Raw genomic sequence first — 25754 nt, 5'->3', positions numbered from 1 at the left:
GAGAAAACCTTGTCGTTGAATAAAGTATTATCTACCTGGCAGGGGGAAAAGCCTGCCAAAATAGGTTTTTAGTTCCACAAAATATACGTAATGGATAACTTTTTAAACCATTGTTTTGATGTTTCCTTTACGCTGAAATGCAAGCAAGTTACATAAAGTCATGTGAGGTGTCATCTTTGGTCATGGCGATGCATTCTTAGTTATATCCCGGTCGGAGTATTATAACTCTGTATGTGGTCCAGAACACGGCAGCCAGATTGTTGACTAGAGTCAGTAACAGCATGCATTCTACTCCCCTGTTAAAACAACTTCAGTGTTTTACAATTTAAAGCACTCATTTTTACATCCTTAAGATATCAAGGACTTCCCATCTTCTCTTTCCATGGTTCATTTTACATATCATAAATCTCTGTGTATTTTACAGAAACTATACCATTCAGTATTCCATTATTCCATCCATCATAACTTATTTACACTGTTAAATTTATCTTAATGCTGCCAGCGTTTTCAGCTGTAGCTATTTCCCATATATTCAATAAACATTTCCCATTCTTCTCTAAACGTATGTTCTTCTTGTTCTCTTATTCTATATATTAAGTCTACAAACTGTGCATATTCTCTCAGCTTAAGTTGCCATTCTCCGTTGGTTGGGACCTTGCTTGTTTTCCATTTTTGGGCTAACAAAACATGGGCCACAGTAGTAGCAACAGTTATGTAAGCTATGCATTAAATAGCAGCCAGCAAGACAAATAATGTAAGATTTGGCAGAAACTGAACTGCAGTGGAATGGAAACATCGCTGATTGTGGTAAATACAGGTCAGAATTGAAATCACTTCCCTTGTACATTGCTGCATCTCCAAGAGCAGGCTTGCTCATTGGAACGATGGAAGCTTTCCTTATACAGTGGTACCTCGGGTTAAGTACTTAATTCGTTCCGGAGGTCCGTTCTTAACCTGAAACTGTTCTTAACCTGAAGCACCACTTTAGCTAATGGGGCCTCCTGCTGTTGCTGCGCCGCCGGAGCCCAATTTCTGTTCTTATCCTGAAGCAAAGTTCTTCACCTGAAGCACTATTTATGGGTTAGTGGAGTGTGTAACCTGAAGCGTATGTAACCTGAAGCGTATGTAACCCAAGGTACCACTGTATTTATATATTAATAAGCTGCTTAATATTTTAAAAATCTCTAAGTGGTGCACAGCAGAGAAACAAGAATAACATTACAACAAAAGTACAACATAAAACCAGTGAAACGTAAGTATTAAAAGCATATAAAAGCAATTGTCAGGACGCTGCCAGACAAGAATGTACAGAGGGAGGAATTAACTGTTTATTGTGAAAAGTACACTTACAAGTTAGAGAAAGGCATGTCCATCAGTCCGACATCTCTCAGCTACTCGCTGAAAGAGGCGGTCATTAAACCGCTTCTTAAAAAAACATCTTTAGACCCGGCCAATTTGGCCAACTATCGCCCAGTCTCAAATCTGCCATTCTTGGGCAAGGTGATTGAGCGGGTGGTTGCTGAACAACTCCAAGCACGCCTGGAGGAAACGGACCATTTGGATCCCTTCCAATCAGGATTCAGGCCTCACCATGGGACTGAAACTGCCTTGGTCGCGCTGGTTGATGATCTCCGGCGGGCTAGGGACAAAGGTGAGAGCTGTTTCCTAGTTCTGCTGGATCTCTCAGCGGCCTTTGAGACTATCGACCATAACATCCTTCTGGACCGTCTAGAGGGGCTGGGAGCTGGGGGCACTGTCATACAGTGGTTCCGCTCCTTCCTCCTGGGCCGTGTCCAGAAAGTGGTGGTGGGGGATGAGTGTTCAGACCCCTGGGCTCTCACTTGTGGGGTGCCTCAGGGTTCTGTCCTCTCCCCCATGCTTTTTAATATCTATATGAAGCCGCTGGGAGAGATCATCAGGGGGTTTGGACTGGGTGTTCATCAGTATGCAGATGACACCCAGCTCTACCTCTCCTTTAAATCAGAACCAGTGAAGGCGGTGAAGGTCCTGTGTGAGTGCCTGGAGGCGGTTGGAGGATGGATGGCGGCTAACAGATTGAGGTTGAATCCTGACAAGACAGAAGTACTGTTTTTGGGGGACAGGGAGTGGGTTGGTGTGGGGGATTCCCTGGTCTTGAATGGGGTAACTGTGCCCCTGAAGGACCAGGTGCGCAGCCTGGGAGTCATTTTGGACTCACAGCTGTCCATGGAGGCGCAGGTTAACTCTGTGTCCAGGGCAGCTGTCTACCAGCTCCACCTGGTACGCAGGCTAAGACCCTACCTGCCCGCGAACTGTCTCGCCAGAGTGGTGCATGCTCTAGTTATCTCACGCTTGGACTACTGCAACGCGCTCTACGTGGGGCTACCTTTGAAGGTGACCCGGAAACTGCAATTAATCCAGAATGCGGCAGCTAGACTGGTGACTGGGAGTGGCCGCCGGGACCACATAACACCGGTTCTGAGAGATCTGCATTGGCTCCCAGTACGTTTCCGAGCACGATTCAAAGTGTTGGTGCTGACCTTTAAAGCCCTAAACGGCCTCGGTCCTGTATACCTGAAGGAGCGTCTCCACCCCCATCGTTCAGCCCGGACACTGAGATCCAGCGCCGAGGGCCTTCTGGCGGTTCCCTCATTGCGAGAAGTGAGGCTACAGGGAACCAGACAGAGGGCCTTCTCGGTAGTGGCGCCCGTCCTGTGGAACGCCCTCCCATCAGATGTCAAAGAGATAAATAATTACCTGACATTCAGAAGACATCTTAAGGCAGCCCTGTTCAGGGAAGTTTTTAATATGTAACGCTGTACTGTTTTTAACACTGATTGGGAGCCGCCCAGAGTGGCTGGGGAAACTCAGCCAGATGGGCGGGGTATAAATAATAAATTATTATTATTATTATTATTACTACTCCCAGGTGTCCACCCGATGAGCCAGTTGCTGCAACAAAGAGACCCCACCCCTGACCTCAACTTATGTACCTCTCTCCTTAAACTGCACACAAACAGGTGAAGACTATGGCTACATGAACCTGCTTATGCTCCTCCCACTTCAATCCTCTTCTGGTCCTGGGAGACAGTGGAGCAGGAGAGATGGGGGGAAGCAAGAGGAGGAGGTATGGAAGCTCTTTCCACCAGTCTGACCTCTCCCTCCCTCCTCCCTCACCTGTTCTTCAATCTCCAACCCTGCAGCTTCTCTTGCCTCTGACTCTCATCTCCTGGCTGTTACAGGTTCCCCAGGTCACTGATCCCTTCTTCCAAGTCAATCTCCAATCCTGCTTCTCCCAGTGCCCACTCCTCAATATCCAGCCACCACGCTTCAGTGCCTAGCCAGTTCCTGACAGCAATGCATCCAGGGTAGCCAACATGGTGTGTTAAGTTGCGGGTGAACATATCAGTCGACACAGCGATTCTTCAAACAGCTCTTGTTTATTCACAGACCAGAACAGAACTGAACTGAAGGGTTCAGCCAACCTGCTTATATAGAGCTCAACTACAAAGCAACAGTAACAACTTTCTGTAACTATCCAATCACTGAACGTCACTTTCAAGTCCTTATTTGCATATGTGGACCTGAGTGAAAACTATCTACAGAATCCCCCTGCTGGCCCAGGGTGAGAACATCAGTACATAACATGGTCCCCCCATATGTCATTGAACTACAATGCCCATCATCCCCAACTGGTGTGCCCAATGGTCAGGTGTGATGGGTGTTGTAGTCCAGCAACTTCTGGAAGGGTCTCTCTGGTGGTTCTCCCTGTATTACATCAATTCCACATTCGAAGCAAGGCCAAGTCACCCAGAGCTTCAAAACTCTGGAGAAATTCAAATAGGTTTTTCAGAAGCATAACGAATTATTATTAGTGTAGCCAGCACTGCTGTTTATTTCCCCCCTCTCCTGCGAGAATCCCCATTTTCCCTCAATAATGATGTAATAAGTACCAAACATTGTCCTTGTAGCTTGGTAATCCCTGTCTCATGGAGCTCAGCAAGTCATCACCCCATATTCATCTCGTTTTCTCTTGATGTGTTCATCCAGCAAAATATTACATCTCTCCCTCCTCACCAATCATATGTTTATTCTTGTGTAGGTTGCCTAAGCTTTCAGTCTCCCCAACCCTTAATCCCACAGTCTCTTAAATCCCATCCAAGAAAAGGGAGGAAAGAGACCCATCAGGGAAGAATAAAGACCATAAAACAAAATATAGACAGCGAGTAACCTGCAACTTTTTTCTTTTTGTTAAAAACCAAATCAAGACCAGATGTCGTATGGTCAAGCTCAACCATGTAATGCAAAACACACTCTGGCCTCGCCAAGTTTGTTTGCTTGCAAAAGTTTGGGGTTTTTTGACATATGCCTGTGCCTCTTCTTTCAAGGCTATAGTGGTGCCTGCTTTGCAAGACTGAGCCGCAGTGATATGTTTCTAATCATAATGCACTTTAATTAATGATAAAGATAAATGATTCATTGCGGTGTTCCCGTGGCACACAGATCCTTAAAGTCCCTGATGCTTTTTGTTGTCGTCGTCCCATTCAAGCTGCCTTGCGCTTCCCATCCAGCAGGGAGTGACCTTCTCAGCTCTGCAGGAAGCAAAGAGTGCCTCTTCTCCAGGGAAATGAACCCTTTCAGGACTGATTCTTTGCCCTCGCCAACAATGTTGATGAGGCATAGCCAGCAAGTTAATTGATGTGATGAATTCTGGAAACCAGCTGTGGAGCCAGAATCTATTCAGTTTCCTCTGGGCTATCTTGCTGTAGAGGACAAATAGTCTTCATTTTAAAAAAAAAGATTGCGTGAAGACAAATCCAGTCCCTAACAGATGCGGAGGGTGGGGTGGACCAACAGAGACTCAATTCAAGGTGTGAGCTCTCACCTTTGAAGACCTACAATCCGAGGACCTACAGTCCTTGCCTGATATATGCTCCCTTCTGTATTTTGAGTCATTGAAATGATATGCCTATTGTCTATTGCAGAGGTAGCCGAAGTAGTGCGTTCCAGATGTTGCTTGAATAAAACTTTAGTAACCCCTGGTGATTGGTCATGTTGGCTAGGGATGATTGGAGCTGTATTCCAACATCTGGAGGGCACTATGTTGGAAAGTTGTTACTTAGAGTCCCTTCTACAAGTCTGGGGAGGTCGTTTGCAGCTAGTGATCAGGGTAATAGAAGAAAAAGCTCCTGTACTTTTAATAGTTGTACCAAAGAGATAATTTTGACAGAGTTGGGGGAAGCTTAAGGAGCTTTGAAGATGGCTCTCTCTTATCTACAACTTGATCATAAACATGTTCTCAATACAGTGGTACCTCGGGTTACATACGCTTCAGGTTACAGACTCCACTAACCCAGAAATAGTGCTTCAGGTTAAGAACTTTGCTTCAGGATAAGAACAGAAATCTTGCTCCGGCAGTGCGGCAGCAGCAGCGGGAGGCCCCATTAGCTAAAGTGGTGCTTCAGGTTAAGAACAGTTTCAGGTTAAGAACGGACCTCAAGAACGAATTAAGTACTTAACCCGAGGTACCACTGTAAATCTCAAATAGGTTCAACTAACATTCTAGTGGGTTGCATCTGCATTTTTCTATACTTCTGTCCTTGTTCTGTTATGCAAAGCAGGAAAAATAGATCAGATCATGGGCTTGTGATGGAGTGATATAGCTTACTGCACTAGTGAAACAATTCATGGAGAACTGCTCCAGGAAACTCAACCACTGGGAATGCACTACTCATGGAAAGGAGCATCCAACACTATTTCCAGCAGCTATTTCTGCACCCCATAACCTATAGTAAGTCACAGGTAGAGGCATCAGAGGGGCAATTCATGCCAGGAAAAGGGTGCCAGGAGACCTCAGTAGAACTTCAAGTGTTTGACGACCTTCATAGACTTGTGGGTTCACAACTATAGAGGAAAAACTTGATTAATCTGCTGGCATCCAGAGAGCTTTCCCCATGCTATTCATGACTTATCCAATGCATCAGAGAAACAGGCCCACTGTGAAAATGCCTTGCTCAAGTTGGGCTTGGGTCTGATGAAAGAAATATGAGGATGCTTCCAAAATCCACCTTGTGCATTTCTGCATATTCCTGCTTTTGCTCCTGTATACTGAAAGGCATGCATTAGAAATCCACCATCGCCTGTGGTAATTGGCATGTTGGCTGGGGTTGATGGGAGTTATGGTCCAACAGCAAATGGAGGCACCATGTTGGCTATTCTTGTTCTTTTTTTAAAATATAATTTTTATTAACAGGCCAATCAAATCACATTATTTCCAAATCACATTAGTTCCAAATTATACAGCCAGATTTTTAAATTTTGTTGGGGGTGCCCATACTCCAAGCTCCGAACGGGGGTCCAAACATCACTTATATTGCTGTTTTAATTAGACAGTTCTATCCAGTTCTGTCCAAATAGTCTCTTTATTACTTTCTTCATCTTCTTGTTGTTATCGTATATTCCTTTCTTTGCAATCTCTGATAATCTTCACAAGCGGGTTGGAAACAAACATCCTCTGTGTGGGTTTTACACTCTCCAAAAATCATACCACATAGGGACAGACACCATTCCACACCTCCATAAAGAATTTATCCTCAGTCTGTCAATTAATTTTCCCAGGCTTGCCAAGTATATCCGAGGGCTCTGCCAGGTTTAGATCACATTCCATTCATCATTCACATTCCGATGATCCTGGTCCTCCTCCCCCCGTCCTTCTTAGACAAGCCTGTCTTAGCGAGACGCCATTTAAAACTGCGTCATAAAATTTTCCTCCGTTCTCCGATATTTACCAATCCTCTCTTTGATCAATAATTCACTCCACACAGTTCTTAAATTCCTGCTTGTGATTAATAAAATGCAACAATTCATCTTTCTGAGGTGGCGGGTTATTAATACTCACATAAGGGAAAGAAAAGAAAAGTTTTTTCCTCCACCCCTCTTCCGTTTCACTCCAAACATACCAGTCTCTTAATGGTGGTTCATCACTTGATTTATTTGTCCTGCCTGTCGCTCCGGTCGCAGAGATCCATTAATCAGCAGTCTTAACTCCCGAACTTCGCTTGATGTATGTGCTTCAGCTTCTTTCCAATTATATATTTCCAATTAAATTTTGGAGCTGAAGCGAACCAGAGCGCGATTGGAGAAAGCGTCAGGAAGAGCCGACTTCACCGAGGGCTTGTGCCAAGTGACCGGGCACCCCCTTCTTTCGATTCCGGGGGTGCATTATGGACACCGCTGGCAAGGCAGTCCCCCCCATCTCCTTGGAGGGTCGGGAAGGCTGCATACTTCCCATAGCAGCCTCTTAATTACCTCGTGTGGGTCGGAGAGATGTTATTGTTGGCCATCTTCCAATGCGCCACCTGGTGGCCCCCCGTTGGCTATTCTTGTTCAATTCAATTAATTAATTCCTCCAATGCTGCCTTTTGTAGAGTGCACTGTGCATGAACAGCATGACCCAGCTTCCAGTTCTTCATGTCTCCTCTCATGTCCCTTATCAAGTGCTCACATGTGCACAGATAAAACACTGGGAGGAAGAAGGCAACTCTTGTATTTGTACATAGAGTTGTATTAAGTTTCTTGTCAATGCAGGTGTACAATTCAGGAGTGCATCTGAGCACAGCAAGGTAAAAGGTAAAGATAAAGGAACCCTGACCATTAAGTTCAGTCACGGAAGACTCTGGGGTTGCGGCGCTCATCTCGCTTTACTGGCCGAGGAAGCTGGCATACAGCAGACAGCTTCCGGGTCATGTGGCTAGCATGACTAAGCCGCTTCTGGCGAACCAGAGCAGCACACGGAAACACCGTTTACCTTCCTGCCAGAGCGGTACCTATTTATCTACTTGCACGTTGACATGTTTTCGAACTGCTAGGTTGGCAGGAGCAGGGACCAAGCAACAGGAGCTCACCCTGTCGTGGGGATTCGAACTGCCAACCTTCTGATCAGCAAGCCCTAGGCTCTGTGGTTTAGACCACAGCGCCACCCACGCCCCTGAGTTTGCTGAGCACAGCAAAGCACTACACAAAAGGAATTTTGGTGCAATTATACATATACCACCATATCAAGATTTCTTGTTACTTCATTGTGTGTCAATGTGTGTGTTTGTTCATCGGTAATAGACAAGAGATGCAGATGAACTGAAAGCTTCTGCAAATGTAGAATGCTCCAATTCTGGAATTAGTTTCAGAAATCCTCCTAGTTAATTTTCAGGAGGAGTGAAATGCATGGCTAAGAGAACCCAGGGAGCACTAAAAAAATGCAATGAGGGAAATGTGCTTATCTGATGAAGACTATCAGCACTAGCTACAGCAATTGGATTACAGAGCCTATGCACTGAGTCAATTTTGCAGCCACAAAACAGAAGAAGCCTGTAAGCCTCAACCCACCCCCAGGTCAACAGATATGAAAAGGATGCTGAGTATCTTCTAAGGTGCAAATGTTTGAGCTGCAGCCATCACCTGCATCCTCTCCTAGCCAGGTCTAGACTCCCAGACATGTTTTGACTTGTACTTACAGTGTCTCAGATAATGTGGCTTCTGTCCTGCCTTAGGGGAAGCAAACAAGGTTTGGGAAGGTGGGCATCCACTTATACAAGTTTATAAAACATTATATAATGTCACTGAAGTGCATGACACTTTACAGTGCAATGTAAACAAAAAGAAGAGCTTACTATCTTAATTTCATCAGAGAGGAAGAAAGTAGGGGGAGTGGAGAAGGAAGAAGGCAAAGGGAAGGGTAACGAGGAAAGACATATACGCAAAGGGAGTTACATGCACTTATGTTTAATTTATATATATAATAATAATACATTTTTATTTATACCCTGCCCTCCCTGGCCAGATTACAATATTACAATAAAAACATAATGGGGGGGGGCAATTTAAAAAATGGGTTAAAATACAATTTAAAATGCAGCCTCATTTTAAAAGTAGCCCATGCATCAAAACCATAAGAGGAGGGAAACATAAGGGTCAGACTGAGTCCAAACCAAAGGCCAGGTGGAACAGCTCTGTCTTCCAGGCCCTGCGGAAAGATGTCAAGTCCCGCAGGGCCCTAGTCTCTTGTGACAGAGTGTTCCACCAAGTTGGGGCCAGTACTGAAAAGGCCCTGGCCCTAGTTGAGACCAATCTAACCACCTTGCGACTTGGGACCTCCAAAGTGTTGTCATTTGTGGACCTTAAGGTCCTCCGTGGGGCATATCAGGAGAGGCGGTCCCGTATGAGTTAAGGAGGAGGGTGGATCATTTTCAGCTGCAGGGCCACATTCCCTGCTGGGTGAACTTGCAGGGGCCACATCCTAGTGGTGGGTGGAGCCAGAGGCAAAATTGCCCAGAGCAATCCAGGTATCCCTCCCCATTTTGCACACTAGTCTAGTATCAACACATTTGAGCAACCTCTGCATTCTCCACTGTAGGCAGGCATGAGCATTATCAGAATTTAATGACACATTCCAGTCAGGTAAAAGCATTCAAGAAAGGTGCACAGCGGAGCCTGTAAAGGGATGTGCCTGGGGAGATAGAGATGCCTTGAGGGGCCCATTTGGCCCTTGGGTCTGAGGTTGACCATAGCGGTTTATAGCGTGCCTGTGGATGTATGTTGATACAAGGGATTTGGGCATTAGGGAAGAAAGGAGAAAAAATCCATTCCTCTCATCTGCTAACTTTCAATGGAGAAAACAGATGGCTGCCTCCCATTCCTCTTTGCTGCTGGTAGAAGGAATAATATTTCCAAATCCTGGAGATTATGTCTGTGTAGAGTTGGAGGGTCTACAACAATATGGAATGCATCTTGCTACCAGGGTAGATCTTATGTTTACTGGGTTCACAGACAAGAGGAGTCGTTTGGCTTTTCTCAGCACAGGAAAAAGAAAGTTCATCACTTTGTGCATCTACATGCACACATACACTTTCTCTTAAGGGAATGGGTTTGCCGTTTCATTCTGGATCAGACTTCAAGGGCTTAAAGCTCCAAATTGGAGCCAGATCTCCAGCCTTAGTTTAGCATTTGGAAAAGGCTCTGGACAGGTTTGTATGGTCCCCAGTGTGGATGTCTGCATGCATGTACAGGAGAGCAGGAAGGCTGTTCCTCTCCCTGTATATGTCTAATGTATGCATTGGGCTTCAGAGGCAGAATCAGTTTCTGAGTATTTGTTATTGCTTTTAGACGGTTTTTGCAAACCTATCCTCCAAAGGTTGCTTTCCCTGAAGAGTGACTCCACCATTTTCATCAGTGGCTGGTCGGGTGGTATGAGTGGGGCGCCATTGCTTTCCTGCCTTCCCAGTGCCACAGGTCACTGCTACTTACTTGAAGGGGAAAGGAGAGTGGAGAGCTCTGTTTGGTGTGGTGCATGGCAGTGGAGACAGTGGAGTAGCATGGGTTGCTGGTGCCCGGGGCAAGGCAAGTATCCTCAGCACCGCCTACCAATAGGCTGTAACAAATGGACATTAGCTTGGCAATCTATCCAAGTGGCAGCCCCAGTGTCCCAGGAGCATCAAGCACAGCAGAGAGCGGGATGGGGGATTGGGTATCTTTCTAAAGCTGTTCCCCAAATCCACTCCTCAGTCTGCCCCCTTGTGTGAGGGGGAGGGTGCACTATTTATTATTATTATTATTTTATTTTGAAATTTTGCCCCCCTAAGAATTTTGCACCTGGGGCCACCGCCCCTGTGGTCCCGCCCATGCTATGCCACTTAGCAGAGTCAATCCAATACTCCTGCTGCCATGCTCTACACCTTGCCTTTGTATCTCCATAGAGCTTGCGTTGCTGCATATTTAAGATGAACTTACACCCACCTCTCACCTTGATTGTTAGAGCCAGCCGTGCCAGGAGGCAGAGTGAAGTATCAGCCTCGGGCAGCCATAAATGGGCAGACCAAGCAGTGCTTGCTGCACAGCCTGATCCACATCCCCTCAGCTAGCCCGATTTCCTCAGCAGCAACAGAGGATGCTGCCCCAATGCCAGAGTTGAAGTAAAGTTTAGCTGCCAGTCCTGTTGGCTCCTCTATGCTAAGTTTTTTCAATGAATCCAGGGACACTTCATTGAAATGAGTCAGAATGATAGGATTTTGTTAGGGGACTGATTTGTAAATCTGGGGACTGTCCCCGGGAAATGGGGACATCTGGTAATCCTACTCTATGCGTGATGGAGAGGGCGCCATTTTATAACTTTCCTTCAGACAACAAAAAGTCAACTGCTGGGATAACTCAGTTGGTGGAGCACAAGACTCTTAATCTTGGGGCCGTGGGTTCAAGGCCCTCGTTGGGCAAAAGATTCCTGCATTGGGTTGGACTAATTCACCCTCGTGTTTTCTTCCGACTTTACCACTCAGTGATTCTGGGGCAGCCCTGTGAAGTGTATTCACAATCTATCTTTCTTTCTTTCTTTCTTTCTTTCTTTCTTTCTTTCTTTCTTTCTTTCTTTCACTCCTGGGCAGGAAAAAAATAGAAGGTGAGTTGAAAGAAGGTATTAATTTTTTTGAGAGAGAGATTAGTAGCTTTAAGACAGATGAGAGACTTTGAAAAAGAAAGAAAAAAACCCTAAGAGTCAGGAGCCCTCTAAATGAAGGGCCTATTAAGTGGAGTCTCATTGCTGGAACAACACATGGCTATGGTGAGCCTGTTCAGATGAGAAGGGTCTGTGTGTGTGTGGAGAGGGAGAGGGAGAGGGAGAGGGAGAGTGGGAGAGAGAGAGAGAGAGAGAGAGAGAGAGAGAGAGAGAGAGAGGTTACCTGAATAAAGAGGAAAAGAATAGGCTTATATTACAGGAAAACACCCTCCTTGAAACCAAAGAGGCTAGTAAATCAAGATCTGGGTGGGGAAATCCATATACTTCACACCTTCTGAAGCCAAAATTAAACCATCCCCTAAACCAAAATTAAACCAACAATATGAGTTAAGGAAGGTGTTATTTTTATCCTATAAAATGCATTTATAATCCCCAAGTATTTTTATGGCAGGAATTGGAACGGTATGAAGGAAGGTTGTTACGTCTTACATTAAATGTGTGAGTAATAACACAGGTTTAAAAGGTTCAGTCTACCATCTTACTTTAAAACGGCATCCAAAACACAGACCAAAGCCCATTTCTTCATCTTAGGGACCATTGTGGCCAATTCGGTGCTGATATTTTCAAAGGTGTCTGTATCAATACAGCATGAAATAATTTAGTTTATCATCTTAATTAGAAATGGCATCTGATGGTATCCAAACACGGACAGGGACTACCATGCCAAAACTGGTGTTTGTTATTAATAATAATATATCACCATGAGGATGATAGAAAGCATTGCATCAAATAGTTTCATGCAATAATTTAAATCTCATTACTCAGACTTCAACATAATCAATTTAGACCTATATTGCACCAGAGGTAGCCAGTGTGGTGCTCTCCAGACATTGTCACACTACAACTTCCATTATCCTTGGCAATTGTACATGCTAGCTTGGGCTGATGGGTATTGTAGTCAAATGCCTGGAGGGCACTGTGTTGCCTATCCCTGCATTGCCTTGTTGATTGTGCTACTCAGAATTCTTGCCACTGATTAATTTTTTGAAAGGTGTCACAATTATGAAATAAGAACATTAAAAGTCCCGATTAACAACTCCAAGTTCTTGTTTCATTCTTGGCATTAATCTTCCCTAATTCTTATCTTAGGCAATTGACTTTGTGTTGACCATGATATAACAGTGAGAAAATTAGTATTTGATCTAGGCCGGTTGTGAAGTATATGAGGCAATAAACAGTGTTTGAAAAGTGATTAGACACTGAAGCAAAGTCTTTCTCTCTCTCTTTTCCCCAGCACAATAAACATAAATCCTGTTCTATGAGCCAACCCTGTTCCTCAACTACACCCTTCGCATGGAAAAATGTAATTTGTGAGTTTAGTGATCATGGACATGGCTAGAAGTAATTCCACTGATTACAGCAGCAGCTTTTTCAACCATTTGGGACAGAGACAGTCCAAGAAATTTCGCTGCCTGGATCAAAGGACAAGATGGTGCCCAGTCCCTATTTCATATACTGAAGCCAAGTGGACAGGCAACTGAAATTCACTTCAATGCTAGTGAAGGGATAGCATCTTCCACTGCACTAGAAAGCAGCAGAATTGTTGAGTGGATATAGCACACCCCGTGTAACATAGTACACAGCTTGGACCTCTAACAGAGGGAAAGGGTCTGAGAAGGGCTTAGAAGGAATGTCTAAAGGGCTAGAGGTCACCATCACCTAAAACAAAGCTTGCTCAGGAATGCAGGCAAGCAGGTGGATAAACAGACGGGTGGATCTGGAACCAGACTAGGAAGCCAAATGTGCAAGGTCAGAGTCTGGATGTTGCCTAGCCAAAGCCCCACGTCCAACTGAGAAGTGTTTCGAGTTATTTGTTGTCTGTTCTTCATCCATAGTTCTCAGCTTTCAGAAGGAGAGCCTAAAAACACAATAAAATGACACTTTAACAAATCACAGAGAACACTTAAGAATTCCAGCAGAAGGTAGTGCAAAAATAGAAGTCCTGGGGACCAGGAAAAGAACCTCAATTGGGTGCCAACAATAAAATAAAGAATGCTAGGGTGGAAAAGACCTTGATGCTGGACACCCTATCTGCTTAACTTCAAATGGTGGTGTTGGCTTCTCAGAACAGCAGCTTTTGAGGTCTAGACTACACTTGGTGCATATCCTGTGCCCTTGAGGGCAAGCTTATTTTCTTTAACAGGTTGCCAGAGGTGGAGCTGAGCCTGGATTGGAACCATAGCACAGGCAGTAGGAAGCTTTAACCCTTTGCCCCCTGACGTGATCCTACTCAACCGCTTGTGATGGCAATCCATGAAAGAAAAATGATGTGATTGATGTCATGCATAGCCAAGAAATGTGGCAATTGTTTTGTTCTGTGGATATGGGGGCTCACAAATTGGCACCAGCCCACCACTCCACCTCAGATGGATGGATGGTCCAACCAGCTACCAAGTGAGGCAAGGTAGCACTCCATCCACCTCTCTGTCTTGCCCATCTCTGAGAAAGGGCCAAGTTGGCTCTCCAGATCAGGCGGCCTTATGAATAAAATGGTTATGAGGAGTAGCTGGAAATACTGCTTGCAACTGGTGTAACTTTTGCAAAAAATAAATCTAACTTTCAAACAGCCTTTCTAGCCACCATGGAAAACAAATTCACCTTAGGCACTCTCCTAGCTGCCTTGCCCAGAAGGCCACACTCTGAAGGACTCCCTTGGGCCTGTCTCAGAGTGGCGGCAGATTTAGGGGAGCACAAACAGTTCGGTCACACTGGGTGTGAAGCCTTGGGGGTTCTGCAGAGGGTCTCACAACTATGAAGTAGATTGGAAGACACTGAATCTTGGTGTTGCACAGGGCACCACTGAAATCTGAGGTCTACTGCAGCTCAGAGCGAAGCAAGGCAGAGAGGAGGAAGCAGAAGAGTCAGAGACTTTGTACAAAGTAAAGGCAAAGAAGGATGGCAGGCAAAGGAGGATGGAAGAGGAAGCAGTGAAAATGATGGAGAGGAGCACAATTCCTTGCCTGACGCAGATGTTGGTGGTCCTTTTCTTAGCCACTCTTCTTTTGAGTGTGAGGAGTCTCTCATTCTCATGTGCCTCTTCCTCCCTTGAATGAGCTGGTGTGGGCACTGGGGACATGGGACAAGTCTGCTGGGGTGAGGGCAATAAGCAGGAAATCAAGGGAGCTCCCCTCACCTGCTCCGCTTCACTAGTCTCTGATTCTGTCCCTCCCAATGGTGGACACCCAAAGCCCACTGGACCCCAGATTGTCCTTTCCCCATTCTGCACCCCAAACCCAGGTTCATCCACTTCCTGGATCTGCCTGCCCCTGACATATGTTGATGTTTAGGGTTTTAGTCGTGTCCGACTCTTCGTGACCCCATGGACCAGAGCACGCCAGGCACTCCTGACTTCCACTGCCTCCCGCAGTTTGGTCAAACTCATGCTGGTAGCTTCGAGACCACTGTCCAACCATCTCGTCCTCTGTCGTCCCCTTCTCCTTCTGCCCTCCATATTTCCCAACATCAGGGTCTTTTCCAGGGAGTCTTCTCTTCTCACGAGGTGGCCAAATTATTGGAGCCTCAGCTTCAGGATCTGTCCTTCCAGTGAGCACTCAGGGCTGATTTCCTTCAGAATGGAGAGGTTTGATCTTCTTGCAGTCCATGGGACTCTCAAGAGTCTCCTCCAGCACCATAATTCAAAAGCATCAATTCTTCAGCGATCAGCCTTCTTTATGGTCCGGCTCTCACTTCCATACATCACTACTGGGAAAACCATAGCTTTAACTATACGGACCTTTGTTGGCAAGGTGATGTCTCTGCTTTTTAAGATGCTGTCTAGGTTTGTCATTGCTTTTCTCCCAAGAAGCAGGCGTCTTTTAATTTCGTGACTGCTGTCATCATCTGCAGTGATCATGGAGCCCAAGAAAGTAAAATCTCTCACTGCCTCCATTTCTTCCCCTTCTATTTGCCAGGAGGTGATGGGCCCAGTGGCCATGATATTTGTTTTCTTGATGCTGAGCTTCAGACCATATTTTGCACTCTCCTCTTTCACCCTCATTAAGAGGTTCTTTAATTCTTCCTCACTTTCTGCCTTCAAGGTGTGTCATCTGCATATCTGAGGTTGTTGATATTTCTTCCGGCAATCTTAATTCTGGCTTAGGATTCATCCCCTGACATATAGCACCCCACATCTGAGTCCCTGCTGGTCATTGCCAGTGGCTCACTGAGGCAGGTTGGTCTCAAGTCTCCCAAAGCTGGTTGGCTGGTGGTACAAGCAATATCAGCAAAGTCTGGCCCAAAGCATGCAGTCCAGGTTGCGGCACCGTTGTCTAATGGCACACCTTTCCCTTGTTCGGAAGGGCACCTTATTATCAGCATTGATCTGTCCATCTCCCCTTTCACGCTTCATGGCCAAACTTTGTCTTCTGCATGATGCATGGTTCCGTTTAGATCTGTCAAAGCAAATTCCTTCCAGACCTTTGCTTTGAAAGACGAATCATCTGAGACATCCTGTAGCCAGGAGGGATGGCAATTGCACTTTTGAGCTTCGGTAAAAAATATGAACAATATATGTCATGATGTCCGCCGCTGTAACAAACTTCCTATTAAGAAACTGAACCTTTCTTGCAGGAAGAGTGTGCGTGGAGGCAGCAACTAAATGTAGAAAATAACATATATCAAGAGAGCGCATCGGCAGTAATTATCTCTCTGCCTGCGACTATATCTTACAGGAAGATCAAGGTTACATTTATGTCATCTTGTGTTTTATAGCTAGATACAGGAGAAACTCAAAGAGTTATGAACAATTTATCTTCCCCGAAGTTTTCATAACTCTGAAACTCCCTTGGCTGAATATCTTCATCAGCATTGCTTCTCTTTTCCAGCACTCGTTAGCTTCCTGAGGGGCAAACTGCACATGTTGGGCAAGATTAAAATTAAAAGAATTGTGCAAGATTAAAATTAAAAAGGAGATACTGGAGGGTGGGAAGGAGAATTCATTCAAGACTGTAGCACTGGGAGATGTCAGGGGCTGCTGGATTTGTGGCAGTACCCCCATGTGGCGAAGCAATGGACCTCAGGCTGTCGCTTCAAGATTGCTGATGGAGTCCAGAGAGGAAAGGAATCCTGATAACACTTGGATGAGATGACCGAACCAAAACAAGGAATAATTTGAGTTGAAAGGAATGGAGAGCATTTGTCTTTCTTGCTTTGGGTCCTGTACACAGCAGGGAGACATTCAACTGAACATCCAGCGGGAAAGCTCTCTCAGAACTGGACAGCCAATTAGGGCACGTGCTCCCTCAGCAAGCACCATTCTACTCTGCCTGGTTGCTAAGCGACAATTCCACCAACCACCACCTTATTGGTTAGCCGACTCACCAATAACAGAATTAACCCTTAAGTTACAAACGGAATGATCTCAGCTGTTGCATTTCCAACACAGGTGGCAACTTCGCAGTGAAGTGCCACACAAAGCAGATTCTCTACCACTGAGTATCTGTCTGCAAAGACATTGGTATATTGTTTTTTTAATTTTATTTTTATAATAATTTTTATTAAATTTTTCCTTTTACAAATTCGCCATCTCAAACAATTTTCACAAATTTCAACTTTTTGGACTTCCACCAGCTTCTCCACCAATCATCCATATTTTCCATTTTTACCCATTCTCTATATTTAATATTGCCATTTAATATTATCCTTTCAGTTCTTTTTTTTAAAATATATTTATTGAGATTTTACAAACAAAGAAAATTACAATATAAGAAAAGAAAAGGAAAAATAAAAAGAAAAAAAATACAAAAATACAGAAAAAAGTACAAAATATGTGAAAAATAAAAAAAAACAATTAAAAACAAATCAATCTTTTCGTGTCTTATATTTCAATTACTCGTTTCCTGACCTCCTCACACCTCCCTTTTTTGTATTCCAGTTCACATAGTTAATTCAGCAAATCCTTTCCCTCTTTATTTTTATCTTAATTATAAATCTTAACATATTGAACATCATATTTTCATCTAATTATCAATCCTTTTTTGCATATTCTTTTAACTTTGTTACTAAAACCATCTCATTTCAATCCTGCATCATTTTAACATTCATTAATTTTACAATGTTTCTGCAAATAGTCTTTAAATTTCTTCCAATTTTCTTCCACCAACTCTTCTCCCTGGTCGCGGATTCTGCCAGTAATTTCCGCCAATTCCATATAGTCTATCACTTTCATCTGCCATTCTTCCAAGGTGGGTAAATCTTGTGTCTTCCAATATTTCGCGATGAGTATTCTTGCTGCTGTTGTAGCATACATAAAAAAAGTTCTGTCCTTCTTTGGCACCAATTGGCCGACCATGCCCAGGAGAAAGGCCTCTGGTTTCTTCAGGAAGGTATATTTAAATACCTTTTTCATTTCATTATACATCATTTCCCAGAAGGCCTTAATCTTTGGGCACGTCCACCAAAGGTGAAAGAATGTACCTTCATTTTCCTTACATTTCCAACACTTATTATCGGGCAAGTGATATATTTTTGCAAGCTTGACTGGTGTCATGTACCACCTGTATATCATTTTCATAATATTCTCTCTTAGGGCATTACATGCCGTAAATTTCCGTAAATGTGGTCCACAACTGTTCCCAGTCAGCAAACATTATGTTATGTCCAACATCTTGTGCCCATTTAATCATAGCAGATTTAACCGTTTCATCCTGTGTATTCCATTTTAACAGCAAGTTATACATTCTTAATAATATCTTAGTTTTGGGATCTAACAGTTCTGTTTCCAATTTTGATTTTTCCACCTGGAAACCAATTTTTTTATCCATATTATAAGCCTCCTTTATTTGATAATAATGAAGCCAGTCTCGCACTTTATCTTTTAGTTTCTCAAAACTCTGCAATTTCAATTTGTCACCTTCTTGTTCCAAAATCTCCCAATATTTTGGCCATTTGGCCTCCATATTGAGCTTTTTCTGAGCCTTCGCTTCCATCGGTGATAACCACCTTGGGGTTTTATTTTCAAGTAAATCTTTATATCTTGTCCAGACATTAATATTATAATATTATCCTTTCAGTTCTATTTCTTTTTTACAATACATCTTTAACTTTCACAAAGCCTCTTTAAATCCCACTAGCGTCTGTTCGTCACATATGCTTTTCAGATAATCTGTAAACTTTCCCCAGTCCTCGATGAACTTGTGATCCCATTGATATCTGATCTTCCCAGTCAATTTGTCCAATTCTGCATAGTCCATAAGTTTCATTCTCCACTCTTCAAGGGTCGGTAACTCCTCTTGTTTCCATTTTTGGGCCATTAGTATTCTTGCCGCTGTTACTGCGTATTGAAAGAGTTTGTAGTCCCTTCTGTTTATCTCTTTTCCTATTATTCCTAACAAAAAGGCTTCTGGTTTCTTTACAAATGTATATTTAAACATCTTCTTCAACTCATTGTATATCATTTCCCAGAAACCCTTTACCTTCTTACATTCCCACCACATATGGAAAAACGATCCTTCTTTTTCTTTACATTTCCAACACTTGTTACATGTTTTAAACATTTTTGCTAACTTAACCGGTGTAATATACCATCTATATACCATTTTCATAATATTCTCCTTTATCGCAGTACATGCAGTAAATTTCATATTTTCATTCCATACTTTTTCCCAGTCCACCAATTGTATATTATAACCAAAGTCTCTGGCCCAATGTATCATAACCGACTTTACCTCCTCGTCCATCGTTTGCCATTCCAACAACATTTTATACATTTTTGACATTATCTTATAATCATTATTTATTATCTCTGTTTGAAATTTCGATTCTTTTTCTGTATATCCACTCTCTTTAAAATCCTTTTTAAACATTTCATTTACCTGGAAATAATGCAACCAAGACATTGGTATATTGATTGTGTCCAGGAAATTACCATTGAAGCCCTCCTGTTATGACATGCATAGATTTAGGCTGCAAACCTATATCCACTTGACGACTCACTAAGCCCCACTGAACTCAATGGAGCTTAGTTCCAAGTAGACATGCACAGGATTGTACCCTTGAGTGGTTTGTTTATTTTTTGGCTCCCTTTCTGGCTCTTTTAGAATTTCTTCCTTTGGCTTTTTTACGTTTGATTGATTAGCTAATGTGTTTTAAATCGACATGCCATTTTGCATGTTTTGTGCCTTAATTGATGGTTGAAGGCTTTAATTGTTAGCCTGCCTCGAGCTTTCGGAAAGGCCCTGTTTAACTTTGGCAAATAATTAAATAAGTTTTTCCTCTATATATAGATACATAGATAGTGGGAGTTTACACTGGAACAGAATAATGAGTTTCTAAGTAGTTTGCTTCCTGGGGAGTCAAAGAGCACATCCTCCCGGCCTATGAAGTCTGAGGGGGGGGGGAAGAATTTTAAAAAGGTCTGTAACCTTGAGAAGCAGGAGGTTAATAATTCTAATTATTTCTAAGTGTGTCTCAGGAATTTGTTGAATTATCATGTTAGATTAGTCAAAGAGAACATCAAGAGAGGAGAAAAACACGAAAGAGGGGGAATGCATTTAAATAATATAAAGAGAGTTTTCAAAATACATTGTGAGTTAGAAGAATCATTAAATAAATAAATAAATAAAAGTCTGGCCAATCACTCCAGGAACACTCATTGTAAGAAGAATTAGTGGTAATATGCTAAGTTTGAAAGAGATTTTAATAGCTGGGCTCTTACAATCATAGAATTGTAGAGTTGGAAGGGACCCCAAATGTAATCTAGTCCAACCCCTTACAATGCAGGAATCTTAGCTAAAACATCCATGACAGTTGGCCGTCTAACCTCTGCTTCGAAACCTCCAAGGAAGGAAAGTCTGCAACCTCCTGAGGGAGACCATTCCACTATCAAACAGCTCTTACTGTCAGAAAGTTCTTCCTGATTTTCAGTCGGAATCTCCTATCTTGTAACTTGAAGCCATTGGTTCGAGTCCTACCCCCCAGAGCAGGATAAAGCAAGCTTGCTCCATCTGGTGGAGTACAAATAATAAAATGATGATTATTATTCCATGTAACAGACCTTTAGATATTTGAAAATGGCCTCCTCTTTTCCAGGCTAAAAATACCCAGCTCCTTCAACCATTCCTCATAAGGCTTGGTTTCCAGACCCTTGATCATCTTGGTTGCCCCCCTTCTGCACACGTTCCAGCTTATCAACATCCTTCTTAAATTGTGGCGCCCAGGACACATCATTCCAGATGTGGTCTGACCAAGGAAGAATAGAGGGGGACTATTACTTCCCTTGATCTGCACGCTATATTTCTGTTGATACAGCCCAGAACAGCATTAGGTAGATGTACAACAAGGCACTGTGGATGACCAAACTCTATGAACCACAGAGAAAAAAATAAATGAATATTTCAAAAGAAGCGCCAAACATCCCCAAACGAAACAACAACAAAACATTAAAAAGTACAAACGAAATAATGTTGCATGTGTGCCATGAGTCCATTTCGTTTCTTCCAGGGTGGGGTGGGGACAAGACATAAAAGGTAAAGGTAAAGGACCCCTGACAGTTCAGTCCAGTCACGAACGACTCTGGGGTTGCGGCACTCATCTCACTTTACTGGCCGAGGGAGCTGGTGTTTGTCCGCAGTTTTTCTGGGTCATGTGGCCAGCATGACTAAGCCGCTTCTGGCGAAACCAGAGCAGCGCACAGAAATGGCGTTTCCCTTCCCACCGGAGCGGTACCTATTTATCTAGACATAAAGGTAAAGGGACCCCTGACCATTAGGTCTAGTCGTGGCCGACTCTGGGGTTGCGGCGCTCATCTCGCTTTATTGGCTGAGGGAGCCAGCGTACAGCTTCCGGGTCATGTGGCCAGCATGACTAAGCCGCTTCTGGAGAACCAGAGCAGCGCACGGAAATGCATCTCAATAATGATGAGAAAGAAAGAAAGCTTACAGAACACAGAGGACCGCAATGGGCAATTCACAGCAAAACATTATTTTCCTGTTGCCAAATATGTCTGACTATAAGGGTGGTTAGAATTTTCATGAGATGCAATTTGCAGCTATAGTGGCTGTAATAGTTCCACCCATAGCCACAGTTGCACATATGTTGGGAGAGGATGGCATATTAATAATAATAATAATAATAATAATAATAATAATAATAACTACTATAAAGGTAAAGGGCCCCCTGACCATTAGGTCCAGTCGTGACTGACTCTGGGGTTGCGGTGCTCATCTCGCTTTATTGGCCGAGGGAGCCGGCGTACAGCTGGTCATGTGGCCAGCATGACTAAGCCGCTTCTGGCGAACCGGAGCAGCGCACGGAAACACCGTTTACCTTCCCGCCAGAGCGGTACCTATTTATCTACTTGCACTTTGACGTGCTTTCGAACTGCTAGGTTGGCAGGAGCAGGGACCGAGCAATGGGAGCTCATCAACCCTAAACCTTGAGAGTGAAGCCACTGAAATACCAGGGACTTAAGCCACTTGGCTTGGATGGAGCAAGTGGCCTTCCGCCCTTGTTTTAGCTAGGAGCATTCCATACCTGTTGGAAGATACTTGACTCTGTGCAGAGATCAGAGCAAAATACCCAGTTCAAAGGCTAAAGTCTGCCTTTGAGAAAAGCTGACTTTATTTGAGGGAATTTGAAGGAGCCAAGGAGAGCAGGAAGGGAGGTGATTTTGCTGCCTCCATCGTCTCTCTCTCTCTCTCTCTCTCTCTCTCTCTCTCTCTCTCTCTCCCTGCAGGAAGGGCAGATTGACACCACCCCACTGGTCTAGCTACAGGATTCCACCTGAGCTCTGCAGTTGCTCAGTCTTCCTCTCACAGCAATGAGAAATTGCATTGATCACGGACTGAGGGATGACAGCAGGCACCATTACCATGTTTTGCCTGCCTTGTTTAGCCCACCTTGGATGTTTCAAAGGGCAGCGTTGCGAACTTAATCCGGGGAGAAGTTAAAGGGGGGCGAGGAGAAGAGTTTCCGTCATGCCCCATTACATGTTATTCTCACCAAATCATCCTTTCCCAGGTTGTGCATCCAGGCTCTGAAACAGTCGCTATGTTTCTGACACGTGAAAAAAGAAAACAGCATGGTGTGGTCTCGGCTTTCCCTCCCTGCTCCTTCACGTTGCATTAGGATAAAAGGTTTGACAGCACAAACAAAAGGGAAATCTTTATTATTGTTGTTACGTTTAAGATATTTCTCGACTTGAGTGCTTGCTAACACTGGTCAGGTATGAGGCTGGATTACAAGTAACTGGGAGCTTCTCAGTATACTTGCTCCAGTTTAATTTACACAGACTGAAACAGACATGGGGACAAATAGAAGAGGACGCTTTCACCCCAGTATGGCTCCCCTTTCTCACATACACAGCCCAGCAAGAAGAATCCACTGGTAGCATACGAATCAGTCTGGCTTACCTGACCCAACAAACCCTCCCCTCTTCACAAATGCAAACAAACCCCACTGCAGCCAGCCACAGACCACCAACCACACCCTGCCCCACAATACCTCTCACTACCAAGGAAATGCAATAAACGAATAGAAAGAGAAACTTCCCAGTTGACACTGACCCCAAACCCCACATGTACACTATAAAAAAGAATATCGGTTTCACCACCACCCCTCCTCTCCCCCCTCTTCTTCCCCGACCTTATACTGTGCTCAACACTAATGTCTTGTAAGAAATGTAACTGATATGTAGAAAAGAGTTTGAAACCTGAAAAAGAAACAATGCACGCAAACCAAGAAAATCTTTAATAAAAAATATTTTTCAAAAAATTACACAGGCTTGCTTTACACCAGCTTCTTCAGTATAGGATTGTTCTCTGGGTTTGTGGGGTTCTTTTGCTTTCCATCCATGCTAATTTTTCCAAAATATGCAATTTCTTGGAGTATATTCTCTCATTCTCTCTCTCTCTCTCTCTCTCTCTCTCTCTCTCTCTCTGTGTGTGTGTGTGTGTGTGCAACAAGAAAAAAATCATCTTTTTAGTTATAATGGAATGCAGAATTCAGTGGAGGTCCCATCCTCATACCATTGGAGATTTCATCGTATGATATCAACTTCCCATATTTTAAATTGATCTCTGTAGCAATCCAACCCATGCATTTTCTACATTCTCGAATTCCACCAATGCCAGTCTAAACTGAACAAGTCATCGTTATAAAACAAAGTTTGATGGAGATATGGCAGCGGGCAATTGACTCCTTTATTTATTCCAAACTTCTACTAACATGTTAACAATAGAATGGCCCTTTGAATAATATAAAGGGCTCTTTGTTTTTCTTTCCAATACCAAGTCACTTAATAACAATTTACTAGCATCCTGCTCAGATGGATAAAGCGAGGGGTTCCTATTTCCCTTTAATATCTCTCGCTACCACACTACATTGTTAGCATAACAATAGCACATTATGCTTGGAACACCATTTCCACCTCTGTTTCATGTATAACTAGACAGCAAATATTTCCTGTAACACTTTCCCTGCCATATTGACTGGGTGTGTAATGCATACTTGTGTTCTTGCGAATCTGAAACCTGTTCGGAAAATAAAGGAAGGAAGTTGAAAAGTCAGGCATGCACCAGTTATGAAATTAATTTTAGGAATTTTCCAAGCTAAAGACAAGGGGAGAGCAATATAGGGCTCAGCCAATCCATGGGGTAATAATAGAATAATGAACAGCTGTTCTTTCCTAGACTCAATGTATGTGCAGCTACTGATGGTTTCAGCCTTGAAGTAATGGTCCATACAGGCAAATGGGGCATTGCCTCACCAACTTCAGTACAGTTGTACTTCCTTTTGCTTCCAGGATCCGTTCCAGAGCCCAGGACGCTCGAGGAAAGGGACGCTCAAAAAAGCGCTGCTCTGTGCATGCACGAGCAGCAAACTCGGAAGTAACCCTTTCCGGTACTTCTGGGTTTGCCATGAACATTGGACGAAATGGACCCTAAACGAGGTGGACTCAAAACGAGGTACAACTGCATGTGCTCAGTCAGAACATGAGAAACCAGGACACCAAATTCTGCACTAACTGAAGCTTCTTGTCTTCAGAGACAACCCTACATATAACACATTGCAGTGATCTAACCTAGAGGTTACCAAAGCATAGACAACAGTAGTTAAGCTATCCCTGTCCAGATAGGGGCATAGCTGGGCCACCAACCAAAGCTGGTGGAATGCACTCTGGGCCACTGAGGCCACCTGAGCCTCAAGCGACAGCAAAGGATCCAAGAGTACCACCAAGAACAGTTTGGATTTGATATCCCACTTTATCACTACCCTAAGAAGTCTCAAAGCGGCTAACATTCTCCTTTCCCTTCCTCCCCCACAACAAACACTCTGTGAGGTGAGTGGGGCTGAGAGACTTCAGAAAAGTGCGACTAGCCCAAGGTCACCCAACAGCTGCATGTGGAAGAGCGGAGACGCGAACCCGGTTCACCAGATTACGAGATTACCGCTCTTAACCACTACACCACACTGGCTCTCAAGCTACAAACCTGCTCCTTCAGAGGAAATGTAACCCCATCAAGGGCAGGCGATCTCCATTCATCTGGTCTAGGGACCCACCTACTAACTGTCTCAGTCTTATCTGGATTGAGTTTCAGTTTGTTGGCAAGACAACGGTCCAGTGCATCTACTGCCTCACTTGCAGATGTAAAGGAGAAGTAGAGCTGTATGTCATCAGCAGATTGCTGACAATGTACTCTAAACCTCTGGAGAACCCTGCTCAGCAGTTTCATGTAGATGTTGGATAGCATAGGGGATAAAATCAAATCCTGAAGAACCCCACATTGAAGGCTCCATGGGGCTGAACAGCACTCCCCAAGCATCTCGCTCTGGAAACATGCATCCTGGACCACCACAAAGCAGTGCCACTCACACCCTAATTCAGACAGTCACTCCAGAAGGATGCCATGTTTGATGGTACTGAAAGCCAATGAGAGGTCAAGGAAAATTAACAGAGACACATTTTTCCTGTCTCCCTGTTGACACAGGTCACCATACAGGGCGACCAAAGCAGTTTTTATGCCGAAACCAGTCTGAAACCTGGACTAAAATGGATCTAGAAAATCCGTTTTCTCCAAGCGTGCCTGGATCTCGTCACTGATTTTCGAGTGACCCTTTTCCTGCTGCACTCCTTCCATCATTACATTTTGGACTGCAAAGGAAAAGGCACTCGGGTGTTTGGTTATAATTTAACAATTACGTCTCCGGGGGGCTGCAGAGAAATGCAGAGGTTGATCGACTGCTGCAGTCCTGCTCTCTCCCTGCTTTGCCTCTGTTC

The sequence above is a fragment of the Podarcis raffonei genome, chromosome 4 (genome assembly GCF_027172205.1).
Source record: "Podarcis raffonei isolate rPodRaf1 chromosome 4, rPodRaf1.pri, whole genome shotgun sequence".
Lineage (NCBI taxonomy): Eukaryota > Metazoa > Chordata > Lepidosauria > Squamata > Lacertidae > Podarcis > Podarcis raffonei.
This window is presented reverse-complemented; position numbering follows the sequence as displayed.